The 14,806-nt window shown below is 40.3% G+C and overlaps 1 long non-coding RNA gene across 1 annotated transcript in view; it reads left to right on the top strand.

Moving 5' to 3' along the window:
* LOC135316756 (uncharacterized) overlaps positions 1-14,806 on the top strand; it is a 319,880-nt gene that overhangs the window by 74,367 nt on the left and 230,707 nt on the right. The window contains exon 3 of the long non-coding RNA XR_010376008.1: positions 4,179-4,390. This is a non-coding gene — a long non-coding RNA (uncharacterized LOC135316756). The remainder of the gene's footprint in view (positions 1-4,178; positions 4,391-14,806) is intronic.

Below are 14,806 nucleotides of genomic sequence, written 5' to 3' on the forward strand. Positions count from 1 at the left end.
AGGTTTGTCTATTTAAATAATTCACTGAACAATTTTTGGTCTGAATTTTAAACTTAGTTTGTGTTACTTGACTATGGTAAGAAAGGATCATTTGGAGTTGTTTGCTCCCTGTTTAGGAATGCAGACTTCTCATTTTATTGGTATTCACCTGCTTCTATAAATTCAAATGTTTGTCTAGTTGTTAATCACAACTTACTTGCTAATAGACTAGTGGAACAGAAGTACGATGAAAAGTAGAACACAGCTCAAGAAAGATAGCTTTCCTTAATTCTAGTGAGTATTTGTGGTATTGTTTTTCATTCATCTGTTCTTGTCTTGGTGGTGCATGAGTACTTAGGAAATATTTTGGTTAAGAGTTAGAGATGTCTGAACAGGTTTGTTTTAATCTAGGAGTTCTTTTCTTTCGGGGGGAGTAGTGGGGAGAGAAATGCATAGGAAGCCTATTTCTCTGCAGGTGTTATGTTCAAACACTGACTGTTTATCTTACGCTTATGGCATTTTCTCTCTACTCATTTATTAGCATTCCATGAAAAATAAATTAACTGAAAGAACTAGCCATAATAGGGACCATTATGAAGGAAATCCTCGTAATTTCTTTCATGGACTGCACCAGTATTTGCTAGACAAAATAACAGAGAATTGGAAAGTTACTATTTTTGGCTACTGAGTGCTAAATGTAGATATGATCCGACAGCAATTGCCTATTCCTTTGTACCATGGGTTGTGATGCTTTGTTGCTCATTTATATAGGTTTGGTTTGTGAGAAGATGCATTTAACAGAAAATTTGTCATCCTCTACTCTCAGATTTAATTTGTAGTATATTTGTCAACATCTACTCTTGAGTGGATGGATTACAGAGAAATATGAATTCTAGAGTACTCCCCTCTTTGATGTATTGGCTGATCATTTAAAAAATTCCCTAGAATGAATGGAAAACAGTCTTTGGAACTTGTCAAATCAGAGCGTTTACGATAGAGCTCGCCTGGGAACTTCACAGAAGCCAGAGTCAGTTGGTTAGTTGTGGACAAGTTGCTCTGAATATGAAGCCCCTTTCTCTTTTTAAACAAAAAAGGACAAAGAAAAAAGAAGGGAAAAAAAAGAGAGAGGCAAAAAAAAAAAAAGGGAAGAGTGAGTGATGCAAGCCTAAGAGTTGACAACATTCTGGGTAAGAGCAACAATGGATAGCCTATGAGAAAACAAGGTTTTGATTTTTCTCTCCACTTAAGAGGGATGGCATGATCTTTCCCATAGTTGTTATACAAAAGTAAATTAGAAAATAGTGATGTAATAAGAATCCAATATTAAGACTCCAGTTTCGATTAGAAATGAAATGAAAACCTGAGACTATTTCCTCAGTTAAAATATCAGGCACAAATTTTGTAGTCTGTAGCAGTGCTGTCCCTCCCAGTCAGGACTCATTTCTCTTTGGGGAATGGCAGATAAATGGTGAGGGTGGAGGCATTCATGTTATCTAAACCAGGGAATGAAAGCATCTGGCTGGAAATCTATAACTCGTATGTTCTGGCCCTTTCTCCTAGATGAGGCTTAATATGCCGTTTGCTCCAGGTTGTTGGCAAGTCCTCATAAACTGCAGAGAAACAAGGATGATACGCTCTGAGAGTTCAAGTTGCCATTTGAATTTTTCTTTTTGGTCTACTGTATTTGCATTTAGCTCTATTTTTAAAGTTCTTTCTAGCAAGGACTTTGCATAGTGGTTGTATGGTCTCATGGACTTCTTGTTTTTTTCTGACTGTTTTATATGTCAAACTAGCAAGACACTTTTCCAGCTTTTTGGTTAATCTGATTTGGAATACGTTTTTCTTCCTAAAAATGCCCCCAGAGGAAAAAAAGATTGTTGGATAATTCCATTCAAAAGAATTCAATTTATTTCACTTCTTGCAACTGCAAGGTAATTTAGAAGTAAAACAAACAGTTAAAAATAAATGATAGCCCCAATGCTTCTATGTGTTAATACTTAGAATTTTTGTCTGATTCATCAGTAAGTGTGCTGATGTTTCTGCCTTTGGAATTTTTCTGCCTTGCTTGAGTATTTTATTAGAGGGGGTAGCTCAGAGTGAAAAATGTGACTCTGAAGTTTCTGTACCACAGATACTATGAGAGAAGAGACAAATGAAGGAAATAAGTACAGTGCGGTAGTCTGGAATGGGCAGTTGTGAATACTGTATGGTGAAACAGTTCAGACTTTTAAGCAAGAAGAATAAATACAGATTTTTAGATTGCAGTTATAAATCTAGAAGGATAAGTTGAGTTGTTTGTTATCCTCTCAGTATAGGATAAGTCGTGCTACAAGAAAAGCCCAATTGAAGTTGACAGATCGAGGAGGTGATGGGAAATGGTTTAGAGGAGGTTCCTTTGGCCACAGATTCTATAGCAATACGTGCAGAACTGGGGAGATAACTGCAAAAGACTTTGCCTCAAAAACATGTCTAATTTCATTTTTAAAACCCTTCCAGTGGAGGTGAAACTGTCTTGTATCCGTATATTATTTAACCCCAGGAGGGTTTCATAATGGACATCAAAATAGATGAGTTGTGACAGACACTTCCTGAAGTCTGCAGTAGCCGCTCACACTCAGAGATCTAGTGACCATCACAACTGCAGTGAGTTTCATCTATTTCTTTTCAGGTGTCTGGGTAGGATACATTTGGTTCCGGTGATAAGACTGGATCATTATGCAAACTTCCTGTGCTTAAAAAAAACCAAACCAAAACCGCAAAAAAAACCCCCAAAATAACAACAACAACAAAATCACTAAAACACCAAAAAAAACTCCTCTCCTTTTAATTTATCAGTTCAGACGTACACAACTTTCACATCAGACATGAATGGATATCTGACAGGGGAAAAACAATTTTTGGAAATTGCACCTTGTAGCCCACAATGTACTGGGCAGATGAGGTAAGCTGTGAGTATATATCGTATCTGCTTAGCTGTAATATTCAAATCGATCTTATGCTAGACGTTTTGCAAATCATGAGTCATTTCGAGACTTCTTTCTCAGTTCTCTGGCTATGCTTGTTTCTTTCCTTAAGATGCTTATTATGCTTCTCCTCACCTTTTAATAAAAATTCTGTGCGTATTGATACTCCTTTGGTATTTGATGATTTGGAGTATGGGTTGGTCCTTTTTCATGTTGCCTTTTTCATCACATCTTACTAAAAAAGTTGAACTTTTTGTCAGAATTTTCCCTAATTCTGGACTCTAGGTTTTTAGATCAACAGATAATAATGGGTGTTTTGCTTCCTTTTGCAATTTTTTCATTCTCTCACATATATTTTCTTTCTTCATTGTCCTTCAATGGTTAGTTCAATGAACAATAGTAACTGTCTTTTCCACATAGCTGTAATTTTTCTTTTGAAGGAATTTCAGCTCCCTGTTCATGAGGTGATTGAGGAACGACTTGACAATTTCTTTACAATTCTAGAAGCGTTTCCGGGTTGCTGTAGTGTGTTGGTACTGTTTGAGATCTCATTCTTTTAAACTCAGGTCAGGTGCCTGTGAATTTTATTATTCCAGACACTGCCTAGCAATCACCGTGACATTCCCATGCTAAGATCTGTGTCCCATTGCAATTGTGAATAATGAAGTTGCTGTGATTCTTTTTCATCGGTTGTTAAAGTAGCTGTTGTTAATATTGTGATGTCAAATAATCTTCCCACTTAAATGTGAATTCGAGACTACTTTAGGGAAGGACTGTGCATTTATACAGATGTTAAAGACAGTCTTTCTTTTCATTGTTTGGTTTGAGCGCTCTCTCCCCATAATAGGTATTGGCACATATCCATCCTGCAATGTTTTTTTGTCATGCTGCTCTTGTATGTTGTTGTCCACCAGACTTTCTGCTTTTCCTTTTTCCCCTGTCCTTTAGAGCCGTCCTTCATTCTTTCGAGCATCAAGTCTTTTCCAAGAAGTTTGTGGATTCCATACCTGGGAAAGACAATGCAGCTTGTACTTAAAGGCTGAGGGACAAAATCCATTGCTGGCACGAACCCAAACATTCTGGAAGACATCACATGCTGTGCTACCTGCTGCATTTCCATGCACTGTTAATGTCAGATTCTCCAAACAGTTACGTATGGGTGCCCAAACTGTCAGCGAGTGGTACTTGAACTGCACAGTAATCTATGGAAAGTTAGTCACTTACCTTCCCCCCCAGGATCTGAAGAGAATTTAGTATGTAACCATGGAATTATCCTATCAAAGATGACTTTAGTTCTGCAGCTGGCACCTTCCAGTTCAGTGACAACTCCACACTCCCCGCCCTGCCCTTTTCTTTTTTTCTTAAGAGCTAACACAGTATTAGTTTCCTCTGATGGGGCCCACTTAATATGCAGTGGAGAAACAGAACTACAAAGAATATAAGATAAGGTGGGAATGTTGAATATTTATTTTTCATGGTTGGAGGATGTTTTTCCTGTGATTCAGTTATTCATATTAGCTTTAAATTGTAACTCCTATTTAGACAACAAAGACTTAAAGGAACGTAACAAATTATACCAATTTTATGAACTTTCCACAGGAAAAACAACTTTTTAAGCCTCTCTGAGAACGAGTATTTGGTAAAGATTCTTAGGAATGTTTATATATAGATGGTTTTTTTCTTTTGTCCCCTTTTTTCTTATTTTTTCTCCTAATAAAGAATGTTATACTGTAGACTTTTTTTTTTTTTTAATTAACCAGGGTAAGGTTTGATGAAGGTTAGATAGCCGGCTCCAATATTTTTAGAGAATCAGCTTGTAACTTAGTACTTCATCTCTTCAGGTTTTAAGGTTTTAGAATGAATGGCATTGTTGTGTGTGTGAGTTTGTGTTATGCAGTGAGATCACTCAAGAAGTCCAGCTTCCTTCAGTGGTCCCTGGGTGATCAGTTAGTTTTAGGATGGTTCTTTGAGAACCAATCCTATTTTCTGGTTGTACTACCTTAAGACATGTTTTGCTTTGACATAGGTAAACCATTTCCCACCCTGAGGATATTCACTCTAAGGTCAATTAAAGTGATACAGTAATGGTCTTTGAAGAAAATCTTCCTGTAGTCTGCGTCAGAGTGTACCTATTTATCTTTCCTTGCAGGTTTGTCAGCCCTTGCTGATCTGACCACCTTTTTGGCCACTTTGCTGCTGCACCCGTTCAAGTTTGTTGTCCTCTTACATTTTAATGCCCCCTTTGGTCTGTCTTCTCAGTCTTGCCAGTGCAGCTCTGTCAGCAAAGTTAGAAACATGCATTTCCCTCTGTATAATTACAAACCTGGTGATTGTTTTAGTGAGGTTGTTCATTAACCACTCTAAACAGCTTCTTCTCTTCTGGGCAGTGTTCTGGACAGATATTTTTGGTGTGGTTTTATTTAAATATATTATAAATTACAATCTGTCTTCATCACTGTTCAAATGTGTTCAGGTCCAAGCTGTGCTTTTCCTGGAGATTTCTATGTTTTGCCACCTGTAGAGATATACCTGTCATAGTGAGAAGTCCTTATACTTAACTTCCACTTGCCAGATTATCTATCTCCCATAAATTATTTCCGAGTGGGATTGTGCTGCCGGATATCAGTGATACTGTTTAACATAAGGAAAGCTAGGCATAAGAATCTTAGTGTTTGGGGGTGTATTTCCAAGGTTATTTTAACATCTAGTTAAATATTCCTACTATTTCTTACACAAATAGGACTTAAAAAATTGAGACATGGTATTTGTTAAAATACTAGCCTGGAAATTAAACTGGATTATTGATTTTGCAATGTTTCTAGAGGACATTTTGAATTGTTTTTCAACAAATCTGTTTTAATTTCTATTGTGTAATAACATGAACAACATTAGTTACACATAGCAGGTGGATTCTCTATGCTCATGGTGATGAAAGTTTGATTTGTACCACTTTTAATGTGGTAATTAGTTAATGTAAAATTATAAATTTCCTGAAAATTACTGGAAATTGAAAACTTACCATGCATTTTGTTACCAAAGGGGTTGCTGTCTTATATGGAAAGGGTTTTTCCGGAGTGTTTTCGAATCCATTTATGCTTTTCCTTCATAGATTACATGCTGTCTTCTCGGTTTCCAGTGAGCAGTATGTTGTGACAGAACCCTTTTCTCCAGTTCAGCATGAGATTGATTACTCTGGGTGTTCCGAGCACTGCTTGTGTCTCCAGGCATAAATTCTGCCCTGCATTTTCTCATGCTCCTGCTTTTGGCACTGTGCTGCAGCAGTAAGTAATAGCATGGGGCAGGGCTTGGCATGTCATGTATGCAGCCATATGTCACAACAAATGGCTTTAAAAAGCCACTGATATGATCCACAAGGCAGAATTTTTGCTTTGTGAAATTTCTTCCTGGGAAGGAAATCTGGCCATCGTGTCTGGGCTGAAATACAAAACATAAGGCTACCAGTTGCTGTCATATCTCTTAGGAAATCAGAGGAAAAAATAGTGAAGCTTCCTTCTCTTTTTAACAATGGACAACTTTTTGTTCTACTGGTATAGTTATTATTTACACAGTGAGAAAATAAGATATTCTGGGGAAAAAAGTTAGAGGGAAAAGCTCTGAAATGTTCTTATTTGTTACTGGGTTTGCAAAAGCTTATATAGGAGTGGCTCTATATGTGCTTTGGCACTCCAACTTTGTTATATAGGGCTCATTAGTACATCACTGTCCCTCAGTCAGGCTCTGAACTTGATTCAAATATAAAGCAGCATATGCTTCTCCGGAAAGTGAGAGCTGTTCAGAGAACTTGGTACAATCCAAGGAGAAGTATTGCAATTCCAAGATTTTGGGGTCTTCATCTCTTTTGGCGTTTCTGTTGAAGAACCATAGTCTGGATGACAGCTCAATATAGTTCTGGTGCTAGGTGCACTGCTCGCTACCTGCATCGTGATTTCAGATGTCCTCCTTAATTCTGTCCTGGGAAGAGCTGTTCTGCTGAAAGATACTAAATGCTGACATGTCAGACACTCTTGAAACTTTTTTTAAAAAAAACCTTTTCTGCATCAGTCTGGTGGCTTTAAGGCCTTCCGTTAAAAGGGTGCCTGCCTGTTTTGCTGTTCCTTAGCAGGTGTTTGCACTGGTCAGACAAGGAAATCTGGAAATTGTGATCCGGCTTCACTGTCTGTGCTTTCATTGCAATATGCTTAAACCCGAAAGGTAAGTGAGGAAGGGCAGGGGTGAAGTCTAAGACACCCTGTTGATGGGGAACTGAACTGGAACACAAGGTCACACTTATGTTCCATGGCTGCTGTACTAGCAAAGTGAGGCTAATATACTCCTGACTTCCAGAGGTGGTCTAGAGACGAAATCCATCAACAGTTGAAACAGTTGAAATATTGGAGATTGTGGTACTAAGGACCGGATGTAAGAGCTAAGGACAAAGCATTCTTATTTCTACTTAGAGAAGGAGAATTGCGTTAGAAAATTCTGGAATTCTGTATTACCCTCAGAGTTTCAAACTAGCCTATGGTAGAGGAAACAGGTAAATGAATGTCTTCAGTGTTATGTTCCAGGGCTGTGGTGCTGAAATAGCCCTCCCTCTTTCTTAAGCACCCCTCAGTTTTGAATCCAGAGAGAAAGAAAATAATCTCGGCATAGCTTGTTGTGACTGAGACAGACAGGTAATTAGGTGTTCTTTCTCAGCAGAAAAATATATTGACATCTATTCAAATAAAATCTAGTTCCACCCCAACAACTGCCTTAAGTCATTGATGCCTATGGTTTGCTTAAGCTGTGTGACAAAGTGGCTGTCCATTTCTTGTTATAATGTAACTGATACCAGTTTTCTTTTACTTCTATTCTGCTAGTTCTGTGGGGTGGGTGTCAAGAAAGCTCTAGATGTGTTTTGATGTGAAGTTTTATAGCCCTGGTAGAAAATATAGACACACAAGGCAGCCTTCAATGGAGCTCACAACAGGCCATTTTAAGGAACCTGCAGCTACCTCTGCTACTGGTTGAAATCAGATCAGATTGTGTTCTTCCCCTGACTAGTCACTTCTTGGGAAGAAAGGTTTGTTAGGGGCTTTGTGCTGTGTGTTCTGGCTCACAGCTCAGAAGTATCAGTGATTTGGGTGATTACTGAGAAACAAGTTGTGTGCTGGGGAGAGCAGGAGATTCAGCTTCTGTGATGGTATGTTAAGTCAGCACCTGACTGAGATAGCTTTATGACTAATCTTGCCATTTTGGAATTCTGACCTCTGGAGTTTTGATTTTAGAGTAAGGTTAGCAGCTCAAGTGCTGTGTACAGTAGTGCCATACCACTTAAATGAGTAAATAGAAGTTTTCACTCCACTGCTTACTGTCTCTTTCATGCACATTGTCCAGTGAAACAAAGATCCCAGGCCCTTTGCTAAAGTTGTAAGGAAAAAATAAAGGAAAAGAACTTAACTGAATACTGATAATCACATCAACATTGTTAAATAGTTGGCCAACAAGGGATTTTTAATTTAAGGAATTCAAAATTAGCTTGGGCATGTATCAGAAATAATGAATAACTGCTAGATTTTCTTTTCAGATTATTCACGTTTGCCACCCAGCATCTGTGTTTTCCACAGAAATAGGGAAGTGCCAGTAGCTGCCAACTTGCAGAGTTACTTCCTCTAAATCAAAGCACTGGTTATGTATTGCAGGCTAATAAACGGTGTCAATTTTAGCAACATTTCCCTAGAAGTGAAAGTTTGGGCAGAGAATGTTTGTTGCCAGAGAAGTATCTTGTTCTGTTCCACTTTCTCTACAAGAGCACAAAATTAGTTGGTGCCCTATTTGTATGAACATACTTCTACTGCAGTTCCCAGGTTTAGTGAAGAACAGGCAAACCAAGTCTGTCTTTGCTGATGAAGGGTTCGCTTTTGTGTTTTCAAGATTCATTTCACTTTGAGCTTGTCTCCTAGAGAATAAACTCCAGCATCCCAAATATGAAAGACATTGCAGGCCTGGGGTCTTATAAGTGGGGATTAAAAATTGGGAAAGTGCTTCAATATTATGCTTGGGTAAATCTTTAATATTATACTTAGGCAAGACAAAGGAACAGGTAGGTTTCTCACTAGCTGTCTTTTAGGCAGTTGTCTGACTGAAGATGAGGAAAAAACCTGAGAGTGTGTGTGTGTTCAGTAAATAAATTGTTTCTGGAAGCACATGAGATTTGGATGGAAAGTTAATGATAACGGTAGATCAAAGTATCATAGTAAGGGTGTCCAGAAGGGATAAGTGAGCACCCAAATCACCCAGATGTGAAGGTAAACCACTGTCGTACAAATTCTTAGTCTTGTTGCCAATGGTGGGTTTTTTTTGGTAACTAATCTTTGGGCAGTTTTTTGCCTCATTTTTAGCTGTGTGTCAATATAGTGGAAAGCAGGGAATATATTTTCTCTCTCGGCCTATATACTAACAAACTAGCAACCGGTAAACACTGTGAACCTGTTAATTGCTACTGGGGTGACGCTAACAAAATGTTTAATGTTAGACAATTAGATCTATCTGGACACATAGATTTTTCCTTGCAGTGTTCACAATACCCTTGAAAATATCATTGTGTTTGGCTGTCACTGTGCATTAAAGAGAGAGAGAACAGACACATTTTCAGCTCTGAGTTTTTTATAACTGCACAGTGATTTTCATTGCCATAGTGCAAGCTAAGCTGGTGCTGTTTGGTTTTGTTCACTGAATAGTGCCAGTGCTGCAGCTGCTTATTTTTTAAATGTAACTCTTTCATTGCTGCTGGGACAGAAGTTGTCATACCCCATGACAGGAGAGCAAATCTGAATATCTTTTAGGCCAGTAAAACATGATCTTTGCAAAAGATCTTTGCTGTGAACTTTGAGTACTAAAGTTAAATGAGGGTTCTAAGCCTGATCAGTCAGTCAATCTAAACTCAGGAAAAAGGAATGTGGCAAGAGGCAGGAAGTCTTCTTTTATGGAGCTGCCTTTAATGTGCTGGTTTTGGCTGGGGTACAGTTAATTTTCTTCACAGTAGCGAGTATGGGGCTGTGTTTGTATTTGTGCTGAAAACAGCGTTGATGATACAGGGATGTTTTAGTTACTGCTGAGCAGTGCCTACACAGAGTCAGGCCTTTCCTGCTCCTCACCCACCCACCAGCGAGGGTCTGGGTGGGCACAGGGAGCTGGGGGGGCCACACGGCCGGGACAGTGGCCCCAACTGGCCCCAGGGATGTCCCACACCACACGGCGTCACGCTCAGCTTATAGAGCTGGGGAGAGAAGAAGGAACAGGGGATGTTCGGAGTGATGGCGTTTGTCTTCCCCAGACACCGTTAGGCGCGATGGAGCCCTGCTCTCCTGGGGGGTGGCTGAGCCCCCCACCTGTGGGAGAGAATGGATGAATTCCTTGTTTTGCTGTGCTTGCATGTGCAGCTTTTCTTTTACTTATTAAACTGTCTTTATCTCCACCCATGGGTTTTCTCACTTCTACTCTTCCAATTCTCTCCCCTGTCCCACCAGAGCGGTGTGAGCAAGCGGCTGTGTAGTTCTTGGTTGCTGGCTGGGGTTAAACCACAATAAATATGAAGACCAATTAGCTTTTCATCTTTTTTTTTTTTTAAGTAGAGGCTTCATGTGAATCACTACTTTCCCCTCTTCCTCTGTCCAGATTGTTTCATTTGAGAGTGTAGAAAGGAGCTGATGAACTGAGCAGTGAGCTCAAATGTATTTGGGAAACCAAACAGATGACAGCATTTTCTAGAATACCTTCTTAGCTGCGTCTGTCAGCAGTGGGCAGAGTGGAATTGTGTAAGGAGAGGAGACTGAAAATGGTGCAAGCCTCACTCTCACGTACTGCTGGTCATAGAAGCTGGTAGACCTGGTGTTAGTCGAGTCCAGCATGTGATACAGGACAGACCTCTAATTTTCTTTTTTTCTCGACATCTATTTGTAGTCCTGGGACTTGAGTAGTGTGGTTCTGTTGTCAATAGCATAGTGGTTGCTGCTCCATGACTTTCCTACTAAACATATGTAGCCTTTTTCTCATGTCTTCAGAGGGAATGCCACCGTTGCTGTTGGAGGAGCTTTTGTTCCTTTCTAATCCCTTACCATTTTTAATCGGTTGATGTGGTTATCATGTGGTACCCGTGTTCACACTTGGTTTGTTCTGTTTATTTCCCCTCCCCTCTGCACTTACTTGCCTCTCTTCATATTCCTATTCTCAGTTCCCTTCATGACAGAGGGAAATACGATTACAAAAGAGGGGTGTATTCACACTTGGTCTTTGTTTTTGCTTTGGGCCACGAGGGTGCAATGTGTATGATAGTGAGCCTGTCTGGCGCTCGGAACAGTTTCTGTAAGAATGTGCGTTGCAGCACACAGAGTATGATTCTTGCCTTGGTAAGCCATCTCCCAGGTTGCTACGCTTCTTCTAATATTGATGGTAGCTGTGAAAGGGCAGGAGAGAAGGGGTGTGGGGGAGTGATTGCTGATGAAAGTGCATCAGACGTGGTGCATTTGTGATGCTACAGCCTATGGAAAATGATTGTTCAGCATCTGTTTTATTAAATGGCCAAAGAGTGCATTACAAATTTGTCACTTCCTTGTGAAATGTCTACAATTGAATCAAATGAAACAGAAAATAAATTAAATCCTCCTTCTGCTGCTTTTTGCTAGCTTATATATTCAGTTGGACTCCTCTAAAGTAGCAGGGTACATCTAGAAGTAAAAAGCTTATGTTTTCTTCTAGAAAACCCTCCTGATTGCATGTATTTCTTTCTCATCAAAGAAATTTTCTTTCACTACCTGATTAAGTTTGAAGTTTTCAGCGTTTCTGTGAAGATTGCTTGGGAAGAGACAGAACACTATAAATTGTAGCTAAAAATAAAATTTTTCTGTAACTGTCATAACAACATTTGGGCTAATTGATTCTCAGTAGAATAATGACATCCAGTATGTAGTGAGAAATATTCACAAAGGAATCTGTGAAAACCTAGGTCTGCTTTACTCCCCCAATAAATCAGGAAAATTCATTCGAGTCCTCTACTTAAGAAGAATTAAAAATAAGCTATCATTAGAGATTTTTTTCAGTCTGATTTGAGGACAGTTGGAATTCCTTTAAGTGACAGTGAATTTAGATTTGGCAGAACTCCAGTTCCAACAGGGTGTTTTTCTGCATATGCCCTGGGAGAAGGCCAGAGGAATTTAGTGAATATAGATGAAAGGCAGAATTGCAGTAAAAGGGGAAAGCAATAAAAAGAAAGCCGTAGGCACGTGTGGGAGAATATAGTGACTGTCTGTGAAGCTGTTCATTTAGGAAATGGGATGATTGAGACAACTGATAGGTTAACTTCAGAGAAATGGACTTAGACAGTAGTAAGTGTCCTTTACGTGGTGTGATGTGTGACAATTCTAGCGTGATCCATAGGCTTAACAAGCCGAGTGTGGTTTGGCAGCTGCCGTACAACTTGTGTTCTTTGTGATTTCCAGTACTGAGTCTGTGCAGAACTTTCTACTTGTTGAAAGTGCAGTGAATGTGGAGATGTGGTAGCTGTTTTAAGCAAACTATGGAAGAAGTCAGCCACCACATGAAGCCAAAACTTGAAGGACTTGATGGGAAATTTTGGTTTGCAGAACTGAAGAACCCAAAGCATCAGGGTCTTCCAAGGGAGCTACGGAAGCTGTGTATATTTCTTGCAGTGGGACCCTATGAATCAGCAAAGTGATTTGTAAAGGGGGTGATTTGGACCGTGCAAATCTCCTTGTCTGTGGCCATATAGGGGAATTTTCCTTCCTGCATCTGCAGCTGTGATTGCTGATAGACCAGGATGGAAGGGCAGCAGGGGAGATACAGGGAAAAGTGGGAACTTTAAATGGAGGTTGAAGATAATGAGGTTAATTGGCTTTTGTCTGATAGACTGTTTATTTACTCTGAAAATGAAGTAGATTGCAAGAGCTTGTTTGCTCTCTTCTTGGAAACAAAGTAATGTTTCAGAATCACCCAAAAGCCTCTTGTTCTGTGAGCTCAAAGACTCTTTGTTGATTCACTTGATAATGCAACTGGGGATAAAAGCTGTTTTTTTTTTTCCTGAAGAACCCAAGTACTTTGGGTTCTTGCTGCAGTCAGTGTTAGGAACGCTGCTTAGTTTGAGAATGTAAGCATTTCTGCCCATAGCAAAAATGTCAAACAAGTCTTCATAGGATCCTGCTGGGTTTTGTTAGTGCACGTAATGTAGTACTGGCCAGAGTTGCACTCGCTGCCTTCTGTGCTGACATTGTTCTGTTGTTGTTGCTAACGATGTGGTGCTGTCTCGTTCTGCTGACTGTGTGCCAGACATCTGCTGACTGCGGTTCGGATATTTCACCCACTGAGCTGAAGAGGTTTGGGATCACTGGAGCATGATCAGGAGCGCTTGACAGCCACAAGGTCTCAGCAGGGGGACTGTGGAATGTAGGCCAAGGCAGACATAAAGCCTGTCATGTTGTAATAGTTTCATTTGCTTATGGCTGCACTGAGGCAGTTGCCTGAACTTGGGGCTTTATTTATTTTTACTGTTCTTCAGAGAAACTTTACTTAGTCAGAATGGTAACTGGCAGCAGGCGCCTTATGTACAGTGGAGAGGGTAGAGGGCATTCATGTGGAATCAGCTGATCCCAGCTTTTTTTTCCAACCCATCAGAGGTGTTTTAGGTTTTTTGTATCTGCCTCACTGTTACCTGTCCGGTAGTGAGATTTGAAACGTAAAGGTTTTATGGTGTTTTTTATTCTCCTTGAGGAATCCATCTAACTCACAGCCAAATAATCCCTACTTTGCTTGTGGCTTGTCAGAGGAATATCTTAGAGTCATAGAACAGAATCATTTAGGTTGGAAAAGACCCTTAAGATCATCGAGTCCAACCAAAAAGCTAACACCGCCAACTCCACCACTAAACCATGTCCCTAAGCACCACATCTGCACATCTGTTAAATACCTCCAGGGATGGTGACTCAACCACTTCCTTGGGCAGCCTGTTCCAGTGCTTGACAACCCTTTCAGTGAAGAAATTCTTTCCTAATATCCAATCTAAACCTCCCCTGGTGCAACTTGAGGCCATTCTCTTTCATTCTATTGCTGGTACCTGGGAGAAGAGGCCGACCCCCACCTTGCTACACCCTCCTTTCATGTAGAGAGTGGTTTGGCTAGAGCATCCCCCAGCTCCCTCAGCACTTGTGGGTGCATCCCATCGGGGCCCGTGGATTTGCCAAGGATCCAGTTTGCCTAGATGATCTCTAATGCAATAATCCTCAACCAAGGGGAAGTCCTCCTTTCTCCAGATTTTTTCTCTCCTCTGGCGGCTGAGATGCCTAAGGGCCAGCCTTAGCAGTGAAAGCTGAAGCAAAGAAGGCATTCAGTACCTCTGCCTTTCTGCATCCTGTGTCACCAGGGCCTCTTGCTCGTTCAGCAGTGGGTCTACTGCATCCCTAGTCTTCCTTTTACTGCTGATGTAATTGAAGAAGCCCTTCTTGTCATCCTCACATGCCTTACCAGATGTAGTTCCATGTGGGCCTTGGCCTTCCTTGTTGCGTCTCTGCATGCCCTGACAAAATTCCTATATTCCTCCCAAATGGCCAGTCCCTTTTTCCACATACTGTGAACTTCCTTCTTCCATTTGAGTTTCTCTAGAAGCTCTTTGCTCATCCATGCAGGTCTCCAGGCTCCTCTGCCTGACTTCTTCCTCCTAGGGATGCACTGATCTTGAGCTTGGATGAAGTGGTCCTTGAATTCTGAAGTAATGAAGTGATACTTTCTCTGATTACTTTCCAAGCTTTCAGCAAACTGCAGTTCAGGCATTTCTTGTGGTTATTTGTAGTATGATGGGCAAATATCTGTTAAGA

Source organism: Phalacrocorax carbo, chromosome 22 (genome assembly GCF_963921805.1).
Source record: "Phalacrocorax carbo chromosome 22, bPhaCar2.1, whole genome shotgun sequence".
NCBI lineage: Eukaryota > Metazoa > Chordata > Aves > Suliformes > Phalacrocoracidae > Phalacrocorax > Phalacrocorax carbo.